Source organism: Danio rerio, chromosome 13 (genome assembly GCF_052040795.2).
Source record: "Danio rerio strain M-AB ecotype USA chromosome 13, GRCz13ab, whole genome shotgun sequence".
In the NCBI taxonomy this organism is placed as follows: domain Eukaryota; kingdom Metazoa; phylum Chordata; class Actinopteri; order Cypriniformes; family Danionidae; genus Danio; species Danio rerio.
This window is the reverse complement of record NC_141033.1, coordinates 42,945,001-42,960,284: the sequence shown is the minus strand read 5'-3', so window position 1 is coordinate 42,960,284 and position 15,284 is coordinate 42,945,001. Positions and strand designations below refer to the sequence as shown.

General features: G+C 33.8%; 1 long non-coding RNA gene across 4 annotated transcripts in view; it reads right to left on the bottom strand.

Annotated features, from left to right (window-relative positions):
• Positions 1 to 1,993: 1,993 nt before the first annotated feature.
• LOC147834271 (uncharacterized) overlaps positions 1,994 to 15,284 on the bottom strand; it is a 50,999-nt gene continuing 37,708 nt past the window's right edge. The window contains exons 2-6 of one of the 4 annotated variants that reach the window (XR_015506305.1): positions 8,315 to 8,365; positions 8,141 to 8,210; positions 7,987 to 8,047; positions 7,673 to 7,899; positions 1,994 to 2,908 (exon numbers count right to left, since the gene is read on the bottom strand). This is a non-coding gene — a long non-coding RNA (uncharacterized LOC147834271). Of the gene's footprint in view, positions 2,909 to 7,180; positions 7,900 to 7,986; positions 8,048 to 8,140; positions 8,211 to 8,314; positions 8,366 to 15,284 lie in introns of those variants that run through there. The other 3 variants (XR_015506304.1, XR_015506302.1, XR_015506303.1) reach the window with 3 other exon arrangements.

Sequence of the window (15,284 nt, the reverse complement as noted above, 5' to 3'; positions counted from 1 at the left end):
TATTAAATATATTCAATATATATGGAGACAGATAAATATAATTAGGTATATGCCGATCTAGTGTTGTTGTTTCCATACTTATTATCTTCCGGTGACCTGTTATTGTGAGTTTTTTATTTTTTATTTTATATACGGTTCCTTTTACAGCATCGATGTCGTAATGTAATTAAACTACATTCAGTTAAATAAACTTTGGCATTCATTTAGTTGTTCAAGCGTAAAACGAGACAAAATGCCTTTTACTCGTACTCGCCCATCAGCATCGGCAGGCTAGCGCAGAAGCTCCATTGAATATACTGGGGTAAAATAAATGCTCATATTATAAATACATAGTGGGGTAAAATGTAATTTAATGCAGTGCTTTTTGTACAACCTGTGAGCCACTTTATATCGGATATCATTCAGCCAGTGGAGATCGCTGATTTTTAAAGAAAACAGACCTTACACGTGTTGATTTTTCCATTGCCATACAGGACACAGGAAGCGCTTAACCCAGGTTACTGGAAAATTAAAAGTCCTATTAGCATGCTTCAGCATTTACCCTAAAAATCCCAGGCTGTCTTTCGACAAAGAGTAGGGGTTTAACCCATAAATTTAACACTGGCATCCTGGCCAAATTTACCCACTGGCTTCTGTCCATCATGGCCTCCTAACCCTCCCCATATCATAATTGGCTTCATTACGCTGTCTTCTCTCTCTGTGGTGTGCGGTCTGGTGCAAAAAGGGTGCTGTCGCGTAATCCAGGTGGATGCTGCACACTGGTGGTAGATGAGGAGATTCCCTCCTATGTGTAAAGCGATTTGAGTGCCCAGAAAAGCGCTATAAAATGTAAGGAATTATTAGGCTGGCTTGTGTAGCAAGCCAGACTATTGTTATCCTATTTTTCTTCTGAGACTAAAAATTAAACTCTATCTCCTCCTAGAGTTTTCGAGCTATGACCACCAAACTCACACCAGACCTCCAAACTGGTCTAACTCGGGTTGCTATATCTTTTCGGACTGATCCGACTTTTGGTTTTCCAAAAAACGTCCCGGGACCGTCGGAAAAATCCCATTGACTTAACATTGCACCAAACTTTGTGACCTCATAACTGCATCAGACTGTGCTACAGACTTCTAGCTGGGCTCATTTAACTCAGACTACCTAGCTGCCAATAACTGATGAGCTTTTAACTTTCTGGCCACACTCTTGCAACCACTTTTGGGACCCTAGAAACTGTCTCATAGACTTCCACTGAAAAAGACTCTCATTGACTTTACATTGGGTCAAACTTTGTGACCTCATAACTCTACATCAGACTGTCACACAGACTTCTAACTGGGCTCATTTAACTCAGACTACCAAACTACCTATAACTGATGAACTTTTAACTTTCTAGCCACACCCCTAACAACCAGATACGGCACCCTAGCAACGGTCCCATAGACTGCCATTATAGAGGTTCAGATCTATCTATCTATCTATCTATCTATCTATCTATCTATCTATCTATCTATCTATCTATCTATCATCTATCCATCCATCCATCCATCCATCCATCCATCCATCCATCCATCCATCCATCTATCTATCTATCTATCATGCTAGTAACATGCTAAAATCATGCTAACAACATGCTAATTCATGCTAAATTCATGCTAAATTCATGCTAATTAATTTTAGAATCATGCTAATAACATGCTAATTCATGCTAGAATCATGCTAGTAACATGCTAATTTGTGCTAGAATTTTGCTAGTAACATGCTAATTCATGCTAGAATCATGCTAGTAACATGCTAATTCATGCTAGAATCATGCTAATAAAATGCTAATTCATGCTAGTAACATGCTAATTCGTACTACAATCATGCTAGTAACATGCTAATTCATGCTATAATCATGCTAGTAACATGGTAATTTGTGCTAGAATTATGCTAGTAACATGCTAATTCATACTAGAATCATGCTAGTAACATGTTAATTTATGCTAGAATCATGCTAGTAACATGCTAATTCATCCTAGAATCATGCTAGTAACATGCTAATTTACGCTAGAATCATGCTAGTAACATGGTAATGTATCTATCTATCTATCTATCTATCTATCTATCTATCTATCTATCTATCTATCTATCTATCTATCTATCTATCTATCTATCTATCTATCTATCTATCTTTTCATACTTTTTAAAACTGTTTAAACTAAATAAACTATTACCATCAGGCGTTCACAAGCCAGCCTCAAAGTTTGTCCTCAAACTTTAAGAATCTAGTTATTATTATTATAAAGCACTGTTCTACCATTATGATATAGCCAGACTAAAATGAAAATCACATTATTTCGATTAGTTTATACTATAGCAAACCACTCACTGACAAACAGCCCCTTTCATAAGGATTTATTCCACAGGTCTGTCATAATCAGGCAAATATACATTAACATACAGAATATCGGCCGCTTCTGATGCGCCACATGTTAAATAACATAATAGTTCAAGACACACTTTGCTTTTTTTTCTACTTAAAAGAACGATAACAATACATCATAACAAGAACAACAACAACAATTCATATTATAAAGATAAGCCAAGTTGTCTTTTCTAAAATTCAATATATAGCGACTCTTTTAAGGTGCAGCACATAATCGGCAGGTGACTTGTTAAAGAAACTCAACAAATGTTGCACCATGACACACACAGTGAGATGGACAAAGACTTTTTGCAAACATTGTATATGTATTTAAGTGTCTCTTTAAGGTCGTCTTCTGGCACTTTCTCCAGAGCGTGTCCGGCTCGGCTGTGTTTCTAAAGTTAAAGCAGTCTATTTTTGTTGGTTTGGCACACGTCAGGGTGGAAGCATTGGTAGGGTAGGCTTCTCTTCTTCTCTTTATATCCAGAAGATGCTGATATCTTATCTCTCACACCACCTCTGCAGGAAAACAGCAGAAACACACGTGAGAAGATGATTTATTGGACTGTTAAAAGTTTGCCAACAACATCTATGACAGGTTTTATGAAACTGAAAATAGAGACGCTTTGCAGAATGCCATGGCTGCTTTTTTCAGTCATTCACACTGTCCTATAGTAAAAAATGCATGTTTCATGCATGGAAAATATCAGCTTGGAGACTTTTCTTAATCATCCTTTATACATTATTTTCAAGATTTTATTTTAGGTTCCGTTTAGTTCAGTTCAGTATAATGTGAATGTCACTGCTGAAAGACGAAACACTGAAAAGCAACTCCACTGATGAGCCGATTTGATCAATATATGATCTAACATACAGTTGAAACCAGAAGTTTACATACTCTCTAAAAAAAGGAACATAACCATTTAAAAAATGTCTGATGGTAAATCATACTAATAGTTTACTATTTTAGGTCCGTTAGGATTACCTAAATCATTTACATTTGCTAAATGCCAGAATAATGAGTAATTATTATTTAATAATTTCTAGACAATCAAAAATGTATACACATTTGCTTGGTATTTTTTAGCTTTGCTTTTAAACTGTGTAACTTTGGTCAAATGTTTTGGGTATCCTTCCACAAGCTTATCACAATAGTTTGAAGGAATTTTAGCCCATTTCCCCTGACAGAATTGGTGTAACGGAGTCAGATTTGTAGGCTCGCACAAACTTTTTCAACTCTGCCCACAAGTTTTCTATAGGCTTGAGATCAGGGCTTTGTGATGGCCACTCCAAAACATTCACTTTGTTGTCCTTAAAGCACATTTGAACTAATTTGGTAGTGTGCTTAGTGTCATGGTTTGGAAGACCCATTTGTGGCCAAGCTGTCATTTCCTGGCTGATGTCTTGAGATGTTGTTATTTTTACATAATGTTCTTTCTTCATGATGCCATCTATGCTGTGAAGTGGACCAGTCCCTCCTGCAGCAAAACAACCCCACAACATGATGCTGCCACCACCATACTTCACAGTTGGGATGGTGTTCCTAGGCTTGTAAGCTTTTCCCTTTCCCTTTGGTCATTATGGCCAAACAGTTCAAACTGAGTTCCATCAGACCACAGGACATGTCTCCAAAAATTAGTCTTTTCACCAGTGTAATTTAGCAAATTGTAATCTGGCTTTTGTTTTTGATTCTGGCTTGTTGATTTTCCCATGTTGTCACAAAAGGAAGCAGTGTGTTTGAGGTTTTCCTTCTACACTGTTAGACCTTACCGGGGTTTTTTACAGTAGAATACTGGCAACACTGTTGCCAGCTACTCACTGTAAAAGTTCGGTTACAGTAAGTAACTGGCAACAGTGTTGCCAGTTAATTACTGTAACTGAACCATTACAGTGAGTGGCTGGCAACAGTGTTGCCAGTTATTTACTGTAACTGAACCAATACAGTGAGTAGCTAGCAACAGTGTTGCCAGTTAATTACTGTAATAGAGCAGCAGTGGTAACTAACTGGAAACTGTGTAGAGTTAATTACTGTATTGTAGTGTTACAAATCACAGCATTATACTGCATACACATTAATAGTATGTCATATATAGTTATTGTAGTGTTACTAAAATTAATCAGTATTCTTAGCTGTTATTTAAAAATAGAAGGCATAACATTTTTTCAGACAAATTCATTTTATTGTTTTGGCACCAAACAAATAAATAACAGAAAATGTTTAACAAAATTAAAAAAATCAGCAGATATAAATATTGTCTTACATAATACAGGTCTGCACAGTAAGGCTGCGGTCACACTAATGTTTAAGCATGCAATATTCTGCACTGCGAAGTGGAATTAAACAAAATAATTAGAAATTGAAAAAGCAAGCCAGAGAGGTCATGTTTTGATCTTTGATTGGTCTCAAGCAATCACATGATGTGATTTCGCATTCAGCGTTCTCCAAGCTTGAACTTTCCAATGCTGCGAATTATGAAATTTGTCTCGTGAGCTATCATTCCAGGTCTGCAGTACTCACATGCGTATGAATGGAAGTCTATAGGGAGAAAAGTGCAGTGTGACCGGGACTTTAAGCTGTAACTCTAATTAAACACACCTGATCAAACTAATTAAGGCTTGTTAGAATTCTACAGGTAATGTTGAAGCAGGGTGGATTCTAAACTCTGCTGCGCTGCAGTTCTCCAGGAACTTGGAGTTTGACCCCCATGGTATATAGCAGGGGTGCTTAATCCTGTTCCTGGAGATCTACGTTCCTGCAGATTTCAGTTGCTACCCATATCAAACACACCTGCCTGTAATTATCACGTGGTGTTCAGGTCCTAATTAATTGGTTTAGGTGTGTTTGATATGGAAAGCAACTTAAATCTGCAGGAAGGTAGATCTCCAGGAACAGGATTAAGCACCCCTGGTATTAGTAATACTTTTAAAGCAACTGCCAAAATTTATCACAATCACATATCCAATAAACACACACACACACACACACACACACACACACACACACACACACAGTGCTGCAGTGAAATGTGTTACTCTCTCCTCAATGCTGACCATGCAAAAAAAAAAAAAAAAAAACTGAACAGCAAAAAACACAAAATAAATATTTTAAATTTTAAAGTTTTAAATAATTAAAAACTGTGTCAAATCTCAATAAAAAGTTTAAATTAATTGTAGAAAACAAAAATAAAGTTGGCAACAATGAAAAACCAAAGGATAAAATCTTTTACTATTATAATTATCTCATGACAACAAACTTTTTTATTGTTTTAAATATAAATTCATAGGTGGAAACACTGCTCTGAAAAATACTTTTGCAACAAACTCACAACCTGGGACCGGACAGGGGAGCTTTTGTGTGTGGATGGCTATGTGTATCATGTTTTTGTGATTCCCTGTAATGATGTGCACATGTTACCTTACTGAGATAATGGAATTTAATTTTGGCTTAGTTGCCAGAAAGATACATACAACTGTTAGCATCTGTACATTATGGCAGTATGCAATATTTAATAAATACATATACTGTACTTAAACAAAAGTAATGTAAGAAGTTATATGAGGAGAGGCTAACTAGCTAACAATGTAGCTTTCAAGTACACAGTTCAAGATAACAACAGTATAACTTAAAACACAGCCTTATTTTAGAAACCCTCAAAAACATTTGAACACATTTTACTTACTCATTGTAGATTCTTATTTAAAGCCTAAAACATAACAGACTCTACATCTGAATTGATGGACAGAGAATAGAGCACACTCAGCAGTAAACAAATCAAACACCTGGCTCCCTTAAAGGGCCGGCATTTTCTGAAAACTCTTTCTAACACCTTTGTGTTTAGAATAAGACGGACAGCCTGTGGGAGTGTGTGGTGATGCCTAAATCATTGTTTTTTTACAGTTATTTACTACACAATCTACAGAGTAACAGTGCAGTTATACTAATTAAACACACCTGATCAAACTAAATCTAAAGGTAGTGTGTTAAAGCAGGGCTGGAACTAAATTCTGCTGGACTGCGGCCCTTCAAAGGAACTGCCTACATTTATCACAATCATGCACATATCATTGAATAAAAACAATAAAAATATAAAAACTTCATCCAAAGCAAAAAATAAATAAATAAATAAATAAATAATAATAATAATAAATAATCTGATCCTCATGTTGTTCCAAACCTGTAGTAATAAAAATAAATAAATAAATAAAATAACCTGATTAATACATTTATTTAGGAAAGCCTTTATATACTGTTAATGCCACTTTTACCTACTTCATTTGAAGTTTTCCAGACAAATTAATTGAGTCTCTGCAAAAATGTATGTACGTGATGTTTAAGATATTTTTTAAATAACACATTTTTACTAGTTATTTAGCAAAATACTAATATTCAGCTTAAAGTGCAATTTAAAAGCTTAACTATAGGCTAAACTAGGTAAATTAGATTAATTATAGAAAAGTAAACAAAGTTATAAAAATGGTTGTGATAATTTGGTTGCTCTGTGTGAATATTTTTGCCTTTAAATGCATCTCGTCGATATCTTTACCTTTTAATTAGCTCTGTGACATTGACATTGGTTGACTCCTGATACTCAATGTTAAAAACAGAAAAGGAACCAAAGAAAAGACAAAGATGTCTGCAGAAAAATTTAGCTTATCATCAATGCATTGTCTCACTTTCTCCTCAATACTGACCATACACAACATAAAGCATCAGAGTACATGGGGTAATAATGGTTGAGCAGTAATTTACCATTTATTATCACAGTAACTATCTGTAATGGATACATAAAGTAAATTACTGTAATTTATTCTTTGCACTACAAAATTTCATACAAATCCTGCTCCTTTTACAGTAAAATACTGTTTCCTTTTATTACAGCAAAACACTGGCTATTTTACAGTTATTTACTGCATAATCTACAGTAAGGGTTAACAGTGTATACTATTCTACAGTTGTGCCTCCAATTAACTCAAATGTTGTCAGCTAGCCTATCAGAATCGTCCAAAAGCTTGTCATTTGTCATCTGTGCTTTTTAAGAGGCATAATAATCTTATTGTTTGTAAACTTGACTTTCAAGAAAAGTTATAACAATTTCTCAAAAAATATCTCAGTCATTATCTCACTCAATTTAAAAACAAATCTGATAATCCTAACTTAGCTTGAAAAAAAAGTTTAGTCACATTAACATCTGACTATTTAAAAACATAGTGATGTGCCTTTTTATAAAGTGTATGTAAATTTATGGTTTTAAGTGTATGTAATCTAACCAAATTTGATTCTACCTGCCACATGTTGAGGTTATAGGCCATACTTTCATCATGAACGGTTCCCCTCCCTCAAAGGCCATCTGACTGGGTCAGCCGGTTGACCCTGCCCACTGTTCCCACTGTGATTGGACAGCTTGAATATCTCCTCAAAGTCTGCTGCGTCTCCATTGGAGGACAGTCCATTCTGATGCTTAGTGGGTGGAGCTCCATTAATGACCAGTGCTGCATCCCAGGACACAGAGCTGAGAAAGACACACAAGCGGGAAAATAAGCAAAACATATTTCATGCAACTTCATTTCAATTTCAATTCATGCAGTGTCTCGATTACCTCACTGGTGATTGGTTTGTCGCCCCACTATGAAGAGCTTCTGATGGATTTTTCTGTATTACTGAAGACGAGAGGAAAAACAACATTGTATTTCTTTTATTGAACCCTACTTACATGATTTAAATAAAAGAAAGAGTGATTTTTATACATTCACAGTACTATAGATTTTTTCTTACGCTGTCAGTGACTCTGCCATTCACTTGAGTTGGAGTTTTAACATCTTTCTGCAAAGAAATGAATAAACCAGGTTTATTTTCTTTCATTGTGTGTGTTTAAGATGGATTTAGGTTTAAGGAAACACACACACACACACACACACACATCTCACCTGTGCTCCTGCATCACTTTTACGAGTCCTCTTCATGATTCCTTCCAGGCGCTAAAAAGTAAACACAAACGGTTGAAGACAAAATTATGAGTCCGTCTGTGTAATTAAATCTTTCAAAAATATTTCCAAAGTGCTATATTTAGCATTTTTTTATTCATTCATTCATTCATTCATTCATTTTCCTTCTTCCTTAGTCCCTTTACTCATCAGGGGTCGCCACTGAGGAATGAACCGCCAACTTGTCCAGCATATGTTTTAAACAGCGCATGCCCTTCTAGTTGGAACCCAGGAGACCAGAGCACTCAGAGAAAACCCATGCCAACACGAGGAGAACATGCAAACTCCACACAGAAATGCCAACTGACCCAGCCGGGACTCGAACCAGCAACCTTCCTGCTTTGGGGTGACAGTGCTAACCACTGAACAACCGTGCCGCCAGATTTTTTTTAAACTTATTTTTAAATATACTAGTTTTAATAAGTTATGTCCAATAACTAATTACATATGAATGCACAATTATGATTGTGTTGTTGTTTTGAAGGATTTTACCAGTTTAGACAGTTCTTTCTCTCCTAATGCTGAGAAAGTAATAGCAATAGTAATAATAATAATAATACTATTAATATATTATGAACTCACAATATTTTAACATAAAGCTGGTAAGAATTATTAGCCCTTCCATGACATTAAAATATAAAAAAATATTTCCCAGATGCTATTTAACGTAGACATTGTTTTCAACACATTTTTAACATTAATAATAATAACTAATTTCCAGTAACTAATTTATTTTATTTTCACAATTATGACAGTATCTAATATTTGTATGTATTTGATGTATTATAATGCAAATTTTTAAGATAGTAGAATGCAGCTTAAAGTGCAATTTAAATTAGGCAAGTTATGCTAATTAGGTACGTCATTGGATATCTGTTGTTTTGTTACGTAGCCAATCGAGAAAAAAAAATCTTAAGGGGGCTAAAAATATTGATCTTATAATGGTTTAAAAAAAAATTAAAACTGCTTTTTTCCTAGCAGAAATTAAACAAATAAGACTTTCTCCAGAAGAAAAAAATTATATAGAAAATACTGTGAAAAATTCCTTGCTCTGTTAAACATAATTTGGGGGAAATATTTGAAAGAGAAAAAGTAAAAATTTCACAGGAGGGCGAATAATTCTGACTATTTCTGCTATTTTAATTAAACGTGGATAAGGGACTTTCATTTTACCTTCTTTTGTGTGGGTGAGAGAGAGAGAAAGAGAGAGAGAGAGAGAGAGCTGTGTGTGTGAGAGTATATGAATGTGTGAGAGTGTAGAGAGAAAGTGTACATTTTAGGTGTGTGCAGGGCAGTGTACGTGTGTGTGTGTGTGTGTGTGTGTGTGTGTGTGTGTGTGTGTGAGAGAGAGAGAGAGAGAGAGAGAGAGAGAGAATGTATGTGAGTGAACATGCTGAATTATCTCATCAGTGAAGGGATTTTCTGGTAAAAGAGCCTGACGATGTGAGTTCTTGTACCAGAAACTATGACATCCATCAAACAACTACAAAAAACAAACAATCAGATATCAATTTCTTACAATTGTGCTAATGCTGGTACACAAGTATTTGCCATTTAAGAAGTAATCATCTTTGAAAGTTGTGATTTTAACACATAAGTTCTAAAAATCCATTATATTTACTCCAAAAATAACCTAAAAGTGTCGAAAAACTTACATATTGAAGAAATTATCTCAGTATATTCATGAATAAATGACAAGCTGTGTCATATTTATTCTGTGAATGATCAAAAGTTAATATTTCTCAGCAAACAGTCCATTCAGACTGCAGAAATGCATGATATCAAAACATTAGTTTTGCTTTTCTACCTTTACCATAAAGTGACAAATCAACCATTTGGTCGAGTATGCTTTTAAAAAATTAATACAAACACACTTAATATTTTTCATGGCACCAAGTAAAACAATTTTGTAAAGTTAGGGCTCATAGAGGGTAATATGTCAAAAAAATATGCTTACCTTGCAAATTTTTACCAAAAACAGTTAACATGATGTCAGGACTGATTTCCTTGTTTTTGATTTCAATGTAGAAGCAATGTTTTGACGAGTGCTTTTGATTGAGTTAGTGACAACTAGTGGATTTTTTGGCAAAACGTACTTAAACCAAGTGGTAGAGACGGCTCAATCAGGTTTAGTTAAGTTAGGTACTCCTCTCAATAAGATATCTATTCATTAATTCATTCATTTTCTTGTCGGCTTAGTCCCTTTATTAATCCAGGGTCGCCGCAGCGGAATGAACCGCCAACTTATCCAGCATATGTTTTACTCAACGGATTCCCTTCCAGCCCTAACCCAGTACTGGGAAACATCCATACACTCTCACATTTACACTCATACTCTACGGCCAGTTTAGCAATTCACCTACAGCGCATGTCTTTGGACTGTGGGATAAACCGGAGCACCCAGAGAAAACCCACTTGAACATGGGAGAACACAGAAACACCAACTGACCAAGCTGGGGCTCGAAACAGCGACCTTTTCTGCTGTGAGGCGACAGTGCTAACAACTGAGCCACCGTGCCACCCAAAGACAAAAAACAGAATAAGAAAATAAAGTTTAGCCTAAAAATAATGACAAAATTTACAACTCTTGATGCCCTGCAGAGCTTCAGTAAAACATCAACAGCATCATCATCATCATCTTTACTCAAAGCATAAAATCCTCTCTCTGGAAGAAAAATTAATTAGGATGCTCAACGATAAGCTAATTATACTCTAAAGCAGGGCCATTTTCAGCTAATTTCATTTGGGCTTCAAGCCGACAGTGTCGAATTTCTGCCGACAAAGGGAATGAAGTGTTAATTTTCGCTTACAAGAACAAAATTCCCAGGCCCTGATCAAATTAACGTTGACCGTGTGTTTGTCCAGCTGTGTTCCTTCAAGAAAAACCCAGCTACAGCACGCTCATAGTGTATCTCCATGTCTTGACCATAATTCCCTGACGTCTTGCTCTGATCGAGGTGTCGGGAAACCCTAGATTGTCTAATAGCCGCCTACTTTATTTCTTTTCCTTCTGAGAACCTGAATCAATAAGAGTTGTTTTTCACAGCATAAGCAAAACAAATAGAAGTTTATGGATATTGCACAAACTGCGTCACAGCAATTACACCTCAAATTGACTTTGGAATTGATTTAAGGCCTAAGCTTTGGTTATCATCTGTTACTCGAGTAAAATGCACAGAAGCCACAAACGTCCTGTTTTTTTCTTCTTCTTCAGATGTGTCTCTGAAAGCTGTCTGCAGTCCCATCAGCTTGACAGTGATGCATCATCTCTTATCTTATTTAGCATAGAGAGATCCACTTATGATCTCTTAAGACGGGCTCTTCAGTCAAGATGATTTCTCTCTTAGCTGAAGAGAACTTTTCCTAAGTATCTTATGCCATTGAAGCAGCGCTGTCTGACTTGTTTCATAATGGAAAGAGACAATATTCAAACGGCTTTGAATGAACTGATGTTTTCAGCACTGTGGTTTATTGTAATTACAGCTGAAGTCAAAATGATTACTGTAACACAGATCAGAATTTAGAATACACTTTTAAATTCCCAAGGAGAAATATAAATATAGAGAAATATAGAATTTAAATACATAATAGTTTAAAAATAGAATTTAGATACATAAATTACAAATAGAATTTAAATAATAATATAAAAATGATTTAAATACATTGTAGCTAAAACTAAATTTATATACACAAGTTAAAATTTAATATTAATATTAATATACACATAAAACAATTAGTGAACAAACTCAATTTAAATAGATACAGTAAAGCTACAAAAGATTTCTTAAAGGGAACAAAGAGGAAAAAGTCTTTTCTTGTTTTGTTTAAACATTTTATTTATTTATTTGGTTGTTTTTACATTTCATGATTCATTCGTTCAAACTTTTTGAAAGAAAAAACTTTCTGTTGGTTAAAAGTCATTCTCCTGGTCTGTCTGGTTCTTGTGTTGGTGTGTCTGCTTCATTTTGCCCTCCCCTAGTGAACCTGGTGATCTGGCCTGTTGTTGTGTATCTTACTATTTAAACGAATACACTGAGAAATATTGTAAATATTGCACCCTAAGTGTGTATCGGCTACATTAGCCCTCCTGTGGATTTTCTCTTTTCTTTTTCAAATACTCCCCCCAAATGATGTTTAACAGAGCAAGGAATTTTTCACAGTATTTCCAATGATATTTTTTCTTCTGTTGAAAGTCTTATTTGTTTTATTTCGGCTAGAATATATATATTTAAAAAAACATTGTAATAATATTATTAGCCCCCTTAAGCTATATTTCCTTGATTGCCCACAGAACAAACCACTGTTATACAATGAATTACACCAACTAATTACACTACCTTGCTTATTCTTTAGATTGTACTTTAAGCTGTATAAAAGTGTCTTGAAAATTATACTGTCTTCAAATCAGTTATTAGAAATGAGTTATTAAAACTATTAGGTTTAGAAATGTCTAGAAAAAAAACCTCTCCGTTAAACAGAAATTAGGGCTAATAATTCATGAGGGCTAATAATTCTGTAAAAGGCTTAAATTAAAGAAGAGTAAATCTGACTATAATGTGTCTTTTAATGTGTTAGGTAAGAACAGCAATAATTTTTTTTACAGGATTTGTTCATGTATTTAGTTCATAGAAAATCATTTTAGTTTATAGTGGATTATAATATCTTTAAAAACTGTATTTGTTGGCGGCAGCTACATTGAAATTAACATTAAGATTAAGATATTTTCTTTGCAATATTATTGTTCATCGTTACAAGTACAGTTCACGTTAACCGATGTTGATAACTAATGGTCAGGGGCAGATTTAGTGATTTTGGGGCCCTAAGCAATTCCAGCCATGGGGCCCAAAAGTTCTAAAATGCACCTTTAATTTTTTTATTTAAATTTGTATTTTTTTTTTGACGTTTTTTTCCTTATATCATTTGATCTCCTTTTCTACATTTTATTGTAATGCAATATAATAATAATAATAACATGTAAAGCACATTGTAAATCTTTTAAAATGATTTTTTTTTTAAATGAATTCACAACTAAAGATAATAAATGAACTATTTAGTTTTTTAAACTTTACTGATTTGACTGCCATGATTGAAGGTGGGGGACACATTTGCGCAGATGTAATAATTACGTTCAAATTGAAAATTTTAGACCCTCACCATACAAAATATGATAGAAAATGGTGTTATATTTAATGTATGGTATCATTTATACTTCTGGGTATTTATATGGGGGCCCTTAGATCTCCTGGGGGCCTAAGGAGAGGCCGGTTGCTTACTTTGCTTATTGGTTAAATCCGTCCTTGCTAAAATATATAATGTAACAAATTATTTAATTTTAGATTATTTTACAATAATAATGATAACGACAATAGTAATAATTATTATTATTAACATGCATTATAATTATTGTTAATATTTATTATTAATATTGTTGTTATTGATATTAATAATGTTAATATAATGATAATAATAATCATAATAAATAACAACAACAACAACAACAACAATAATAATAATAAATAATAATAATAATAATTATTATTATTATTGTTATTATTATTATTATTATTATTATTGTTGTTGTTGTTCTTCTTCTTCTTCTTCTTCTTCTTCTTATTATTATTATTATTATTATACACTCTCAGAAATAATTGTACAGGAGCTGTCACTGGGGTACTACTTTTTAAAAAAGATACATATTTGTACCTAAAGGTTACATAATGGTACCTCAAAGGTACTTTTTAACTACATTTCAGCACTAATTTACACCTTTGAGGTACCACTTTGAAGTCTTTGAATACAAATATGTATCTTTTGTATGCACGAATATGTTCTGCCCCAGTGACAGCTCCTGTACCTTTATTTCTGAGAGTGTATAAGTATTAGTACCTCAATTAAAGTTCAGTAATAATAATGATATTAATAGTAAATAAAAAGAGTAAATAAAGAGTAATAAAATGTCTAAATGTGTTATTTATTTTTTTAAATCATTTTTTATAATGACTTTGGTGGTGTAAAGATGATCCTCTCTTAAGATGTCAAGTCTTTGCTGCCACCTACTGGAATAAAACAACATGTCTTTGTGGAAGCATGAATTTATGTATGCATGTTTATGCATTTATTTATTTATTTATTTATTACTGCTATGCTTCTTAGTGTATTGTAGTGAATGTATTGCCCCCAAATAACATGGCAAAAATCTATATCTATCTATCTATCTATCTATCTATCTATCTATCTATCTATCTATCTATCTATCTATCTATCTATCTATCTATCTATCTATCTATCTATCTATCTATCTATCTATCTATCTATCTATCTATCTATCTATCTATCTATCTATCTGTCTGTCTATCTGTCTGTCTGTCTGTCTGTCTGTCTGTCTGTCTGTCTTTTTAATTATTTTAGCATGCATGACTTGTACCCAAAATATTTATGAAAAATGTAAGTTTTTGTTGAATCATGATATTATTCACAGCTGACGAAAAAAAATAAAAATCAAGCTTAAATTAATGAAAGAGAATACAAAATCTAAAAAAATAAGCTTAAAAGGGCTAATAATTTTACTTTAAAATGGTTTTCATTCTTTAATTTTCTTGTCGGCTTAGTCCCTTTATTAATCCGGGGTCGCCACAGTGGAATGAACCGCCTTAAAATGGTTTTTAAAAATTAAAACTGCTTTCTAGCTGAAATAAAACAAATAAGACTTTTTCCAGAAGAAAAAAATATTATCAGACATGCTGTGAAAATTTCCTTGCTCTGTTAAACATCATTTGGGAAATATTTAAAAAGGAAAAAAATAAATCAAAGGCGGGCTAATAATTCTGACTTCAACGGTGTATAGTTTTTATATATTGAATATGGATCTGAGAATCCTTGTAGCAAACCTATTTGTGTGTTGTTTCAAGAAGGC